Source organism: Lissotriton vulgaris, chromosome 1_1 (genome assembly GCF_964263255.1).
Source record: "Lissotriton vulgaris chromosome 1_1, aLisVul1.2, whole genome shotgun sequence".
In the NCBI taxonomy this organism is placed as follows: domain Eukaryota; kingdom Metazoa; phylum Chordata; class Amphibia; order Caudata; family Salamandridae; genus Lissotriton; species Lissotriton vulgaris.
Genome location: NC_141685.1, coordinates 164,814,308 through 164,829,720, shown reverse-complemented (window position 1 = coordinate 164,829,720; position 15,413 = coordinate 164,814,308).

Here is a 15,413-nt window from a genome sequence, read left to right as displayed (position 1 = left end):
GGTCCGCCTTCAGCAGAGATAGTCCTGTGGACATCGCGTCCATGCGTGTTTCCAGCGCCTCTCTAGATGCCCTGATTTCGGACAGTATTACGTCCAATTTGGCCTCCTGTGAGCCCATCCCTGTTGGTGGTATCACTTCATTATTGGATGAGGCTAAGGGGTCCTTAGAGCCGGTAGACTGCATTGTAGTGCCCACCACTGGATCCGGCTGCCTGATTCTGTTGCGCCCAATGATAGTTCTTCGCAACTGTGCCCAGAATGCTCCCTGATGTAGCGAGTTAGTCTCTCCTGCTGCTGGTGGCGTACCCCTCTCTTGCGTCTCTGAGTCTCTATGGGTGGGCCACAGCAGCCCAAAGGAATGTTCTCAACGGGTGCCAGCCACTATCTGGGTTGTGGGCGCCGATACGTGCCCCTCGTCGTTCTCCCCATTGTACAATTTGTGCCCAGGCGCCGTCTTTCGCTATTACGCCGATTTCGAATTCCACCCTCCAATGGGGTGGGGGGGGGGGGGGGGGCGACGTGCGCTACCGGGTGCTTCCAAGATCACGCTGCCACCTTAGTGCGTTTCACTTATCTGCACATTTGTGGTGCTGGCAGTTCCCCCTCACTTGCTGATTTGATGGCGACTCTGTGCTTGCGCTCAGGGACGTAGCTCTTCGTCCCTCCTGGGGTGTTGTCTCCTTTCCTGAGGCCGTGTTATCCCCTCTTGTCTCACGGCGCCATTTTGTTCCCTGTATCAGTGCTTGAGTAAACTTTAATAGTTTCCCGCTGGGGCCTCTGCGCCTGTGGATGGGGGGGCTCTCTCTCATCGAGCGGCAGGCAGCATTTGATTCTAGCGCTTTCCCGCACTTTACCTCTCTGTCTCGGCACCCCAGGCAGTTCTTTCGGCCCGACACAGTCTGCTCCGTTGTTTAGTGCGCAGAGGCCTCACCTCCCTGATGCATGCAGGTCGACGGGTCTTCCAACAGGAGCGTCCGCTCCGTTCTCTGTCCTGCTGTTCGGCGGTAAGTCTGTGGGAGGGTGGAGGGGGATCGCGCACTCCGCGGTGTTAGGGGCCGCAGTTCTCAGTCCGTGGCCAGCGGGGAATGGCCCGGCAGCCGCCCCTCTCCTCAGCCGTCCTCCCGGCCCCGTCCTCACTGTGGGCCACGGCTTCACTCCGGCTACGGCCTCGCTAGGATGTGTGCTCTGCAGCTCCGCGTGGGTCCTCTGTCAGCCTGCTATTTCGGCCACGCACCTTCCATACATGTCCCGCTGCTTCGGTGTGGAGGTTGGAGTTCTGTGGAGTCGGGTATTTCAGGATATTAAGCTAATATTAAGGGTGGTGGACGGAGCAGTCTCAGCTCACGTCCTCCATGTTCGGCCGGTAGCCACGCCCCATCGCCTCCTGTGACCTATAATCCTGCCTTTAATCAATACCAAAGGTTGTCAATGCTTATAGCCAACTCCTGTCACTGGTGCCACTCGCACCCCCACCAACCTTGGGCCTGTTATTCTTTTAGCCAGCTCCAGTCAGTAGTGGCCCCTTGGACCTGTATGTAAGCCTATTAGCCAGCCCCTGTTAGTATTGGCCCCTGGGACCTGTTATCATTCTAGCCAACTTGAGTCATTAGTAGCACCTTGGGACTAGTGATCATACTAACCAGCTTCAGTCAGTATTGACACCTAAGACCAATTATCCTGCTAAGTAACTCCAGTCAGTAGTGACCCTTGTACATTAAATCCTGCTAATATTCAAAACCAGAGGTCAACTCTACTGCCAACCAGTACCAGTCAATATTGACATGCATTGTTACCCTGCTTGTAATGAATAACAGAGGCCTGCGTTGTTGCTAGCCAGCTCCAGTCACCAGTGCCCGTCACATATTATCCTCAATAGGATCAATGCCCATGGCCTGTGCAGCTGCTAACCTCCTCTAGTCAGCAGTGACTTCCCGGACCTGTTATTCTGCATATAATCAGCAAGGCTTCGGCCCTAAATACACTCACCCCCACATCCTTACCGTATAATAGCAATGTCATTTATTCACTTACATCATAGGGTAGGTACAACAATATATCACACGATCCCAAAAACAAAGAAAATCAAAAAATGCCTAACCATTCAGCACTCCACCTTATCAAAAATTACCAAATCACACCAAGCACTATAGCCTGCCACATCACATGGCACACTCAGCCACAACAATGCAAGATACCACGGCCGGAATTTTGTGGCCATTAATCCTCTGTTCGAGGCATGTGTGCTGTAGATGCACATGCTTTGCATACTCCTGCCATCTTGTAGTGGGTCCAGATGTTTGCACGTTTTTTTTTTAAGAAGTCTTTCCAGTCACGAGGTAAGGTGACTCCTCCTTTCAGTGATAGTGCGCATGGGCATCGACTCCATTGTTAGATTGTTTTTTAACCCCAAACGGGTTCGGATGCGTATTTCTGCACTCCGAAACCGCTCTTCGGGTTCCCCTCAGTGCGCAGTCCACCTTACCCTCAACGGTATTGTTTCATTACGCGTTTCCGTGTTCTCCGCGTTTCAAATCGATCAACAAATTCTCCATTTTTGATAGAAAACCTCGTGGGCAGCAATCGGGCCTTGCTGCGTAGGGCCAGCCATCTGCAAATGGAATGGACTCTACCTGGGTGCCACGCCAAGTACCCTCCCACCGACCTACATCAAGTTTGTAACTTGTGCCTCTCTCCGCAGCACAAGGAGGAAGACTATGACGCTTGTAAGTCGTTTCGGTCCAAGCAGACTCTACCTGATCATCAGGCTCGATGACCAGAGAGGCAGCGTCAAATCATTCAACACACTCTGGATATCTTCGGGGAAGAATCTGACCAAGACGAGATAGAAGCGTCCGCCATAGAAGAAGATGCCCATCTCAAGAATTGGCTTTTGTAGTTTGGTTTGCCCTGTTCCCATCATGCACTGGGACAGGAACAGACTAATTTGCATACAGCCAGGTTCTGAAACTGGGATGGTGCAGTGAGCTAAAAAACGGTGTTGGATCTAGCCCTGATCTCTTGACTGGGTGAGAGCTTTCTGCTTAATTCAGAGACTCTGTCCCTCACCACCCCTTGTTGTAAATATTTTTGTCCACCCTAAGCGTGGAAGGGTATTCTCAGATGTGAGACCCTTGCTCATTGCACCATCAGGATTCAAGCAAACCGGGCCGAAGACGGCTGTAATGCCAGAAACCGGTCCCCGGGAGCTTGTTTCCTTCCCAGTGTAAGAATTGGCTTTTGTAGTTTGGTTTGCCCTGTTCCCATCATGCACTGGGACAGGAACAGACTAATTTGCATACAGCCAGGTTCTGAAACTGGGATGGTGCAGTGAGCTAAAAAACGGTGTTGGATCTAGCCCTGATCTCTTGACTGGGGAAGAGCTTTCTGCTTAATTCAGAGACTCTGTCCCTCACCACCCCTTGTTGTAAATATTTTTGTCCACCCTAAGCGTGGAAGGGTATTCTCAGATGTGAGACCCTTGCTCATTGCACCATCAGGATTCAAGCAAACCGGGCCGAAGACGGCTGTAATGCCAGAAACCGGTCCCCGGGAGCTTGTTTCCTTCCCAGTGTAAGAATTGGCTTTTGTAGTTTGGTTTGCCCTGTTCCCATCATGCACTGGGACAGGAACAGACTAATTTGCATACAGCCAGGTTCTGAAACTGGGATGGTGCAGTGAGCTAAAAAACGGTGTTGGATCTAGCCCTGATCTCTTGACTGGGTGAGAGCTTTCTGCTTAATTCAGAGACTCTGTCCCTCACCACCCCTTGTTGTAAATATTTTTGTCCACCCTAAGCGTGGAAGGGTATTCTCAGATGTGAGACCCTTGCTCATTGCACCATCAGGATTCAAGCAAACCGGGCCGAAGACGGCTGTAATGCCAGAAACCGGTCCCCGGGAGCTTGTTTCCTTCCCAGTGTAAGAATTGGCTTTTGTAGTTTGGTTTGCCCTGTTCCCATCATGCACTGGGACAGGAACAGACTAATTTGCATACAGCCAGGTTCTGAAACTGGGATGGTGCAGTGAGCTAAAAAACGGTGTTGGATCTAGCCCTGATCTCTTGACTGGGTGAGAGCTTTCTGCTTAATTCAGAGACTCTGTCCCTCACCACCCCTTGTTGTAAATATTTTTGTCCACCCTAAGCGTGGAAGGGTATTCTCAGATGTGAGACCCTTGCTCATTGCACCATCAGGATTCAAGCAAACCGGGCCGAAGACGGCTGTAATGCCAGAAACCGGTCCCCGGGAGCTTGTTTCCTTCCCAGTGTAAGAATTGGCTTTTGTAGTTTGGTTTGCCCTGTTCCCATCATGCACTGGGACAGGAACAGACTAATTTGCATACAGCCAGGTTCTGAAACTGGGATGGTGCAGTGAGCTAAAAAACGGTGTTGGATCTAGCCCTGATCTCTTGACTGGGTGAGAGCTTTCTGCTTAATTCAGAGACTCTGTCCCTCACCACCCCTTGTTGTAAATATTTTTGTCCACCCTAAGCGTGGAAGGGTATTCTCAGATGTGAGACCCTTGCTCATTGCACCATAAGGATTCAAGCAAACCGGGCCGAAGACGGCTGTAATGCCAGAAACCGGTCCCCGGGAGCTTGTTTCCTTCCCAGTGTAAGAATTGGCTTTTGTAGTTTGGTTTGCCCTGTTCCCATCATGCACTGGGACAGGAACAGACTAATTTGCATACAGCCAGGTTCTGAAACTGGGATGGTGCAGTGAGCTAAAAAACGGTGTTGGATCTAGCCCTGATCTCTTGACTGGGTGAGAGCTTTCTGCTTAATTCAGAGACTCTGTCCCTCACCACCCCTTGTTGTAAATATTTTTGTCCACCCTAAGCGTGGAAGGGTATTCTCAGATGTGAGACCCTTGCTCATTGCACCATCAGGATTCAAGCAAACCGGGCCGAAGACGGCTGTAATGCCAGAAACCGGTCCCCGGGAGCTTGTTTCCTTCCCAGTGTAAGAATTGGCTTTTGTAGTTTGGTTTGCCCTGTTCCCATCATGCACTGGGACAGGAACAGACTAATTTGCATACGGCCAGGTTCTGAAACTGGGATGGTGCAGTGAGCTAAAAAACGGTGTTGGATCTAGCCCTGATCTCTTGACTGGGTGAGAGCTTTCTGCTTAATTCAGAGACTCTGTCCCTCACCACCCCTTGTTGTAAATATTTTTGTCCACCCTAAGCGTGGAAGGGTATTCTCAGATGTGAGACCCTTGCTCATTGCACCATCAGGATTCAAGCAAACCGGGCCGAAGACGGCTGTAATGCCAGAAACCGGTCCCCGGGAGCTTGTTTCCTTCCCAGTGTAAGAATTGGCTTTTGTAGTTTGGTTTGCCCTGTTCCCATCATGCACTGGGACAGGAACAGACTAATTTGCATACAGCCAGGTTCTGAAACTGGGATGGTGCAGTGAGCTAAAAAACGGTGTTGGATCTAGCCCTGATCTCTTGACTGGGTGAGAGCTTTCTGCTTAATTCAGAGACTCTGTCCCTCACCACCCCTTGTTGTAAATATTTTTGTCCACCCTAAGCGTGGAAGGGTATTCTCAGATGTGAGACCCTTGCTCATTGCACCATCAGGATTCAAGCAAACCGGGCCGAAGACGGCTGTAATGCCAGAAACCGGTCCCCGGGAGCTTGTTTCCTTCCCAGTGTAAGAATTGGCTTTTGTAGTTTGGTTTGCCCTGTTCCCATCATGCACTGGGACAGGAACAGACTAATTTGCATACAGCCAGGTTCTGAAACTGGGATGGTGCAGTGAGCTAAAAAACGGTGTTGGATCTAGCCCTGATCTCTTGACTGGGTGAGAGCTTTCTGCTTAATTCAGAGACTCTGTCCCTCACCACCCCTTGTTGTAAATATTTTTGTCCACCCTAAGCGTGGAAGGGTATTCTCAGATGTGAGACCCTTGCTCATTGCACCATCAGGATTCAAGCAAACCGGGCCGAAGACGGCTGTAATGCCAGAAACCGGTCCCCGGGAGCTTGTTTCCTTCCCAGTGTAAGAATTGGCTTTTGTAGTTTGGTTTGCCCTGTTCCCATCATGCACTGGGACAGGAACAGACTAATTTGCATACAGCCAGGTTCTGAAACTGGGATGGTGCAGTGAGCTAAAAAACGGTGTTGGATCTAGCCCTGATCTCTTGACTGGGCGAGAGCTTTCTGCTTAATTCAGAGACTCTGTCCCTCACCACCCCTTGTTGTAAATATCTCTATGCCAGAGCGCAAATGTTGGGGCATGCTGGGGCAGCCATGTGATTGCAATTCTACGTCATGCCAGTACCATAGGCGACTGACCAAATGTATAGGTTATCTTGCACCCTTCTGACATCTAAACAGGCCTAATAAACAGCATTTGGGTGTCAGCTCATTACTTAGTTGTGTGGCATGCACCATTTCTTCGACAGCTGGTTGCCAAAAAGAGTGTATTGCATCGCAGGACCATGGTTAATGTAATAAATCAGCCACCACAATGTTGCAGCGCAAGCATATATCTGGGCAAGACCCGACCATTCAATGATGGTCTTGTGGCGTTAAGTAGGTTCTTAGCAGAAAATTATAATGTATCAGTCAAAAATGGGCATTACTAGAAACCATGCATATTAGTTCACATTTGAATGTCAAAGTCTAAATTCCAGGCCTCTCGGGCCCGTGTGTAGTGCCTACTGTATCTGATTGCATTGTTCTGTAAAGATGCATAATTAGGTGTCTACACGCACCATAGGTTAGCAGTATCTCAAGGGTCTGAGTATGCGGCAGAGCTGTTGGATAGCATGGCCAGGTGTGCTTAGTTGTGTCTGCCAAGCCCACATGTTGTAAAAATTGCCCCTGGCTTAGACCAAACTCATTGCGGGCATGTTTAAAGGCGATAAGTCTCATCTGGGTACAATTCACCCTATTGCTCGCATCCCCCTCCCTCCATCCCTAGAAGGACATACTGAGTGCCATCTGCCTGATTGGTTTTAATATCTAGATTGGGAGCTCCCTATGGAATGGTGCGCGCTTAAGTACTCTCACTACAAACCAATGCCATACTCTGGCCGTTTGTCGCACAATATATATAGTATCTCTCGGTGTACCTGATTCCTCCATTAACAGCTCCGGAAGACAACCAGCGTCCACCATTCCCGCCAAGAGCCGCATTTCCCAACCAGGGACTGTGTTGAGCCATCGAGCTGAAATTGAAATTGAACGGCATAATATTAGGGGTCCAATTCCCCCACTGCATAAGTCCTGGTCAGTGTGGCCAAAGCCACTCTGCTATGTGTAATGGCCTTGTTGAAAGAATTAACAAGACCAGGAAGGGCATGATTGGTGGACTACATGAACAATTCCAAAGAAGATGAGATGTCTTACTTCCATGCCTGCTTTTTGCCTATTGGGAAAGGTCACAGAAGGGAGTGGGGTCCTCCTTATTTTAGCTTCTTTTTGGGTTTCCTGTTGGGACCACTGTGCCTTGTGAAGGAGGGATTGGAGAAACCTCTTGTTGAACCGTAGCAGATATAGTGGACCAAGAGCTTGGCTTTTGCTCCAGGATGTTTGAGTACGTGGAAAAAGTAAGCAAAAACGTTGCGGCCAGCCTAGCTGCATAAGCTCTGGTAATGCCAAAAGGTTGCTATGGTTGAGTTCCAGCCAGGGCAGATGATGTGGGTTTTGGGGCCTGTGGCTCCTAGTGCTGGGCAAGGTAAGTGGAGTGGACCCTACCCTGTCCTAGAAAGAAAAGGGGCGGTCACCTACCTGGCTCTGACAGAGGGTCGTCCATGTCAACCGCCTTACACCCTACTATTGTAAAGAACAACAGGAGTGAAAACCCATCAACCTTGTTGGGATTGCGGTAGAGAATGATATACAATGAACAATATCCCAACCGGTATTGTTTGTAGACAATTATTCAGGATATCTATACAGTATTATCCATCAAAGAATCAAGGAGTCTCGGTTTGAATTTCATGTGTGCTCAAGGCATGAAATTGTATATCTTACACCCTACTATACATGGCAGATGTGACCATGCTCATGGTTACAGATGAGGATCAGGAAGCAAAGAGTGAACCTGTCCCTGACCTGTACAGCAATCCAAAAGATGGGTCAGTGGAAGGTGCGGTCTTGTCAGACACCCTACCGACCCATCAGGAGGCTGATTGCAGGCGAGTCCTAAATCAGTTTGCTGAGCTCTTCTTTTTGACCTCTCGCCAGACTAGCTGGTGTATCCATGATGTAGACGCTGATGAAAGACTACTTGTTGAGAATAAAACATACAGGCAGACTGAACATGTGGAAGAGAGCATCAAAGCTGAAGTAAGCATGATGCTGGAATTGGGAGGTCTAAAGCCTTCTGAGAGCCCTTGGACCTGCCCAGTGTCTTAATCCCCAAGCCTCATAACCAGGATGGTAAGAAAGAAATGAGGTTTTGTGTGGACTATTGGGGCATGAATGCTGTGACCAAAAGCAATGAATACCAAACTCCATGGGCAGATGAACTTATTGACAGGTTGGGAGCAGCCAAGTATCTGAGTATGTTTGATCTCACATCAGAGTACTGGCTGATAGGTCTGACGACTGCAGGAGCAAAAGAAATATCTGTATTTTCAACCCCAGATGGGTATTTTCAGTTCACTGTAATGCCCTTTGGTTGGAAAAATGCACCTGCCACTTTTCAAAGGTTGGTGAACTAACCCTTGGTGGATTGGAATCGTTGAGTGCAGCCTATCTACACAATATTGCTGTCTTTAGCTCCACCTGGCAGGATCACCTGATCCACCTTAGTAAAGTACATGAGGCTCTGAGAAGTGCATGCCTCATTATCAAGACATGCAAGTGCCAGATAGGGCAGGGAAAGGTTGCATACTTGGGTCACCTTGTGAGTGGAGGCCAGGTTCAACCCTTACAACCCAAGATCTAGACCATTTTGGACTGGGTGACCCCAACTACCCAGACTCAAGTGAGGGCCTTCCTTGGCTTCCCTGGTACTATAGGAGGCTTATGAGGGATTATGGCACCATTGCGACACCCCTCATAGAACTGACTTCCAAAAGAATGCCCACAAATAGTGAACTGGACTGTGAGCTGTCTAACGGCTCTTGACACGCTGAAGGAAGCGATGCGCTCTGCAGCTGTTCTGAAAGCTGCAGATTATGCCAAGCAATTCATTGTGCAGACTGATGCCTGGGAACATGGTATAGGAGCAGTGCTATCCCAAAAACATGACCATGGTCAAGAAAAGCCACTGGCTTTCATCAGTAGAAGGCTAATCCTCAGGGAACAGCATTGAAGTGCCATTTAGATGGCCGCCTTTGCTGTGGTTTGGTCCCTTGAGAAGTTTAGGTCAAACCTGTTTGGCTCTCACTTCCTAGTTCAAACCTACCACAGGCCTCTCCAATGGTTAATGCAAATGAAAGGTGAAAATCCCAAATGGCTATAGTAGTCCATCTCCCTATAGGGAATAGACTTTGAAGTGAAACAGAGACCTGGGACTGCCAATGCAGATGGACTTTCCAGGTTGTCTCATTTAGACAATGTTAAATGTTATGTTATGTTAAAAATACTTATAATGCACGCGCACACCACAAGGTTTTATGGCGCTGTGGACAAGGGAGTCCTGCCACTAAGTGATTCATTCATAAGCCTGGCGAAAGAGCCAGGTCTTTAAGAGTTTCCAAAATTGAGGATATGATATCATCGATCTAAAGACCTGAGGGAGAGAATTCCAAAATTATGGGGCAAGGACCGCAAATCTTAGTCCCCCCAATTTCTAGCGTTTAAAGTATGGAGTAGCTAGGGGATTCAAATGGGAAGACCTAAGATCCCGAGTGTGTATATATCTCTGGACCCGAGTAGATACAGACAATGGGCAGTTGCCATGGAGCTCTTTAAAGAGGAGGCATCCCAACTTGAATGCACTGCGTTCGATTACCAGAGGCCAATGTAACTTTTTCATAAGGTGGGTGACATACTGCATTCTTGGCTGGTGATAGATTAATCTAGCAGCCTGGTTTGGCACTAGTTCCTGTCTCTTAGATTGATATGCCGGAATGCCAAAGTAAATAGTTAGTGTAGTCAATGTGAGAGATGACTAAGGCTAAACCAACTTGGGTAAGAGCTTCAGTAGTGAGAAATCTGCTGTTCTCCAGTATTGGGGTATCTTTCATAGATTCACATGCTTGAATCATTCCCCGTCGTCGAAGTGGGGTTCCCACGCTACATAGAAAAGCAACACAACAATAGCATAGCTAAAGCATAGCTAAAAGAGCAATAGGAAGTATTGTAAGATGGACGTTAATAGGAAAAAACTTGTCACTTTAATAACTTGTCCAAGTCATTAGATATGGTACAAACTCCAGCCAATTAGGCAATAGCACCCTCTGGAACCTTCTCCTCATGGGCTCAGCCTCTCAGATTTTCTACTGCACGTCGTGGAAGGGAATCTCTCTGAACTCTGCTCAGTACCTCTACCTTTTCCCTTCAGAAACTCTTCAGAATATCTTCACTGCTTTGTCTGCTACAAAGAGGTCACTCATCCGAGACTGTGAGTCTTGTGGGAAACTCCTGCTTCATTCCGAAGACCCCCACAAAAAGTGTATCTACTGCCTCCACCCTGAACATCATGTGAGAGATTGTAAAATCTGCAGGACTTTTCCTCAAAAGACTTTAAGAGACAGAGAGGGACGTCTACGTCTGTGGTTACAGAAACTCAAGACCAAGGATAATCCCTTATCAGATGTTGAGAGGGATTCCTCTCTCAGGACTGTCATCTCTAAGAAGAGGGCTAGTGAGGCGGAGATGGTATCTGCTAAGGCTAAGGTGCTCAAGAAATACCACACCTCTACTTATGAAGGCCAGACTTCTTCCTCAAAAAGGGCTCCTGCTCCTTCTAAGGAACTACCTATGCCCTCTACGCCTCCGAGATCTGCCTCCGAGTCTCAGGCGTCTAAGTCTCTTCCTGAGAAAAATTTGCCTAAAGAAATGGGCCCCTCATCGACGAAGACCTCAGTCGCCACTGCTACAACGACGACTTCCACCTTCTCTTCTCCTCAACCTACAATGATTATGTCATCTGCGTCCTCTCCGTCGATGTTTGTCATGGTGTCGGTGAAGCCTCGCTCGTCTGCCACCTCCCTCACTTCGTCGTCGATGAAAAAGAGGACTGTCTCCAGTCGGTCGTCGACGGATGCCTCCTCGCCGACGAGGCGGTCGATGGCTCCCAAGGCGCTACCTGCTTCGTCGATGGATGCCTCGTCGTCGAAGGTTGCCTCGTCGTTGATGGGTGCTCCGTCGACGGTTGCCTTGTCGACAGCACAGAAGCCTTTCCTTACGAAACTTCAACCACGCTCTTCGTCGTCGACCGCTGAATCGTCGGTGGCATCCTTGGTTCCACCTTCAGCTTTGATGTCTCTAGTCCCCTTGAAATCTTCAGCCACACATTTGCCGCCTTCAGGAACGACGGATGTTTCCTTACTTCAACGTAGGAACTCTTCTTTGGATCTATTGCCAATTCAACCATCTCCAAATATTCCTGTGGAGATTTTTGACTATGAGGTTAATGAGGACGATTCGGAAGAGGATGACCGGTTCCGTGCTGCTCGTACTCCTTCCGAGCTTGTCATCAAATGCCAAGATGTTGATGATGACCAAGGATATGATTCCTTTTTTTTGATTATCAATTTTATAAAATTTCCAAAACAGCACCGTTCAGAAATACACCGGATAGAGTCAGACCAAGATAGCCACAATCCACATGGATACATTAAATGAAATAAGTGCAGCCAAGGATATGATTATTACCTTGAGCCTAATACTCAACCACCACTTGAGAATCCAACTGTGCAGATGCCCATGTCTCTCATCACTAATTTGCAACATGTGCTTGATGACTACTACCGCCGATTTCCTCCCTCGGAGTCGGCCTCATCTGTTCCACAGATGCCTCTTCCTCTGCCTTCATCGATCATCGGGCCGCCCCCTCCGGTGTCATCGATGTCTCATCACCCAGAGGACGCACACACAACTGACGACGACAGAGAAGAAAGGGAGTGGGTGATAGATACCTCCTTACTGAGTGGGACACTTATTAAATTCAGACTCCGTCACCTACTGACAAAACTGAAGAGCCGACCTGGCACGCATCCCTGTGTGCCATTCCCATGAACACTGCTAGAGGGAAGTCTTACCCATATCTCAGGCAGTGAGTTAAAGTTCGCAGATTTATATATTGCGGCTCATCACCAGTGAGGGTTTATAAACGCTGTCTATGGGCACCGGGAGATACAGTGATTTGCCCAGAATCACAGGATGTTGCACTGAAGCAGAGACTTGAGCCCGGATCCCCAGTTCCTGAGTCGGCAGCACAGGCTGCTGCACCACATCCTCTCCCCCCTGTGAGGGCATATCTGCATGAAATGCCCCTGATGCCCCTGCAATATCCTGGTTGATTCCTGGCTATTGTAAGTGACCAGGGAAGTCATAGTAAGTACATAGGCTGGACACTCGTCATTATGAGTTCGCCAGCTCCATGATGGCTTCACTGAAATATGTGATGTTTGGCACCAAGCATCTCAACATAATAAACTTGCACTGATTCCAGTGTAGATTTTATTAAAAATTGCACACAGAGGGGCCCTTAACGGGGTCCCCTGTAACCTACCAATCCCTAGTGTGGTCATTGACTGGCCTGAGCCAGCCTGCTACCCACCAGAGTGTGTTCTGACCGCAGGGGAGAGTGCCTGCGCACTCTGAGGCTGAGAACAATGCCTTTCCTGGATGGAGTTGTTCACGTCATTTGTAGAACTAAGAAAAACCCACCTCGAGGAGGAGTGGGGGCTTGGTGGTGCGGGAATCACCGAGTCTACTCTTACTCTCCTTATATATTAAAGTGGATCCGGAAACCTGCGTCTGCAGAGAGAACCACCTTTATTACAATAGCCCGGGCTATGGAACAGAGTCCCAAGCTAGTCAGAGACAAAACCCAGGAGGCTGCTGCTTTACTACACAGCGAACAAGCCTTATATACATTGTTTAATCAAGGTGGTGTTTTTAGTTGATGATCTGATCTAGGCGGTGTTTGTAGTTGACGACCTGATCAAGACTCGGCATTCAGACCATTGTTCAATCAGCTTGATCAAGGCTCGGCATTCAGACCATTGTTCAATCAGCTTGATCAAGGCTCGGTCAGAGAGACCATTGTCCAGATGACCTGATCACAGTGTCAAGGATGTTTACCAAGCAGGGAGCAGAAGATGAACAACAAGCTTGTTTACACAGGGCGTAGGTGTCTCATGGCTTTCTGTTCATGAATTGGCTAACTGCAAAGAACAGGGGGGGGTCTTGGGTATGTTATAGTTTTTTTAGCATCAGCAGAAATGGAGGCTGTCGGTAGGGTTTTGTCACAAGATGGCAAGGAATGGAGGAATGTAAGGAAATTAATAGGACCTAGTGAAAACTTATTTTCTTCAGAACCTCCTTTTGCCATTGAGTGGCAAAACATGTTCTTAGGAAATGTCTATCTGCATTAGGTCGCCAATCGCTTGTTGAAGCATAATCCTTATGTTGGTGTCAGGTGTACTGACCCGGGAATTTGTAAGGGCTGTGTACACATAGCACAAAGCATTGGCAAGCACTGGATACACAGACAGCATGAGATGATGATTGCTATTCCCAAGGCAAAAAAAATGAGGATCCCCCTTCCCCATCTCGAAAGGAGGCCCCAAACCCAACCTATGAGGGACCAGTCGTCTTGTTGATGAATCTCAGAGGAAAGTTTATAAAGTCGTTGGATAGCTTGATAGACTGATGGAGCGTTATCAGGTATGTAAATGCAGCAGCTGGAGCCGATTAATTCACATAAACCACCACAATCAGCAAGGATGATGTCAAGTACCATTCGATGTTGTAGTGTCAGCGGTCCACCTGAAGATCTGCGGTGATGTTGCCCAATGCCCTTGCTGTTTCATTAATGGTTGCCTCCACCACTCGGGTAAGGTGTTGTATGTTGCAGCTGTTGACCATAGGACCCAAGAACGGCAGGAAACCTTTGAAGAAGTCCCCCGCCTCCTGTCCTGCAGTGTCATCGGCCTCAATTACTCCCCTAGGCATACGATGGTGGAGGTGGGGATTGGTCAAGTGATGTGTCCCAACAGCAGTAAAGGTAGGGGGAAGAAGAAAGGCCAAATAACACACATCTGACCAATTTCCTGGAAGCCAGGTAAAAGCAGACTGTCCACAAACAAAATAGGTATTTGGAGAAGCGATTAGGAGTGGTGGTGAGGTAATATTCAGTGTGCTGACTATTGCGCAATCACTGACTCCTACCTCCCGGGTCCCCAGTCCTTTTAAGCAGCCTTGGCCATGGGTGTTGATCCCATTGAAAGCCTGCAATTTGGTGGGAACTTTGCGTCTGGACCGAAAGCGGGAGAAGATTATTCTACTTGAGGTGTTGAACACAACCAACTCATTGCGTTCCGCACAAGAGATGTTCAAGATGTAAGATGTCGTAGTAGGGCAGAAAGGATTACTGACATTGCCTGTTCTGTTTCGGGTGAAAGTGTCATAAAAATCGCCAATGATGGAGCTTGTTCTTCCATTGATCGTATATGCATCGGTGACAAGCATCCTCCAAGCCAGACAGGACCCAAAAACAGAAAATGGATAGACGAAATAGGGGACAGTGTGTGTCATAGAGTGCGGCATGAGCCCACATACCCAACAGTTCGAGGTATTAATCACAAGCTGATGCTGGTGCAATAATTGTACAAAAGTATTGTTCATGAATTCCAGGCGTTGTGGTAGTTCATGGGGTGACAAGGTGGTGTGGAGATGTTCTGCAGGTGTCGGTGTCGTAGCCAGAGGACCTGGGGGAGAGGTCAGCAACAGAAACCATCCCACAACCAGCAGGATGAGGAGAGCAAAAAGTATAACTATTGTGGAAAGGAAGTATTTATTGTTCAGAAGTTTGACATATTTCTTGTGCGCTTCAGACCCTCGGACCGCTGCCATTGTGCACAGCATGTTGTCACTAGCGGCTGTCTGTGATTGGCGGTTGCTTCACTGAATGTGACCAAGAGTCCTACGGACTTCCCATTGGTCCAGCATACCAGCACCAGTCTCAGCCGGATATATCACAGCCCTACAGCCTATTAGGCACCAGACAGAGTCAAGGGCCAGCCCCTTTTCTTGGTCTCAAGTTGTAGCGAGTAGAAGAAGGTATGGAGTGGTCTGGAAAGAGAGCTTCTTGTTCCTTCCTCTGATCCTGCAGAGGAGGGATGACTGGACCCCCTAAGATTCGATCAGTTTCGGCTTCCGTAGTGGTGTAATGAAGCTGAGCATCACTGAAAGGGACAAAGGTTGGTACTACTTCTGTGTCGCAATCCGGCAGTCCTTCTTTCACCCATTGGTCGTACGGGAGGGGGAGAGGCACCCTTTT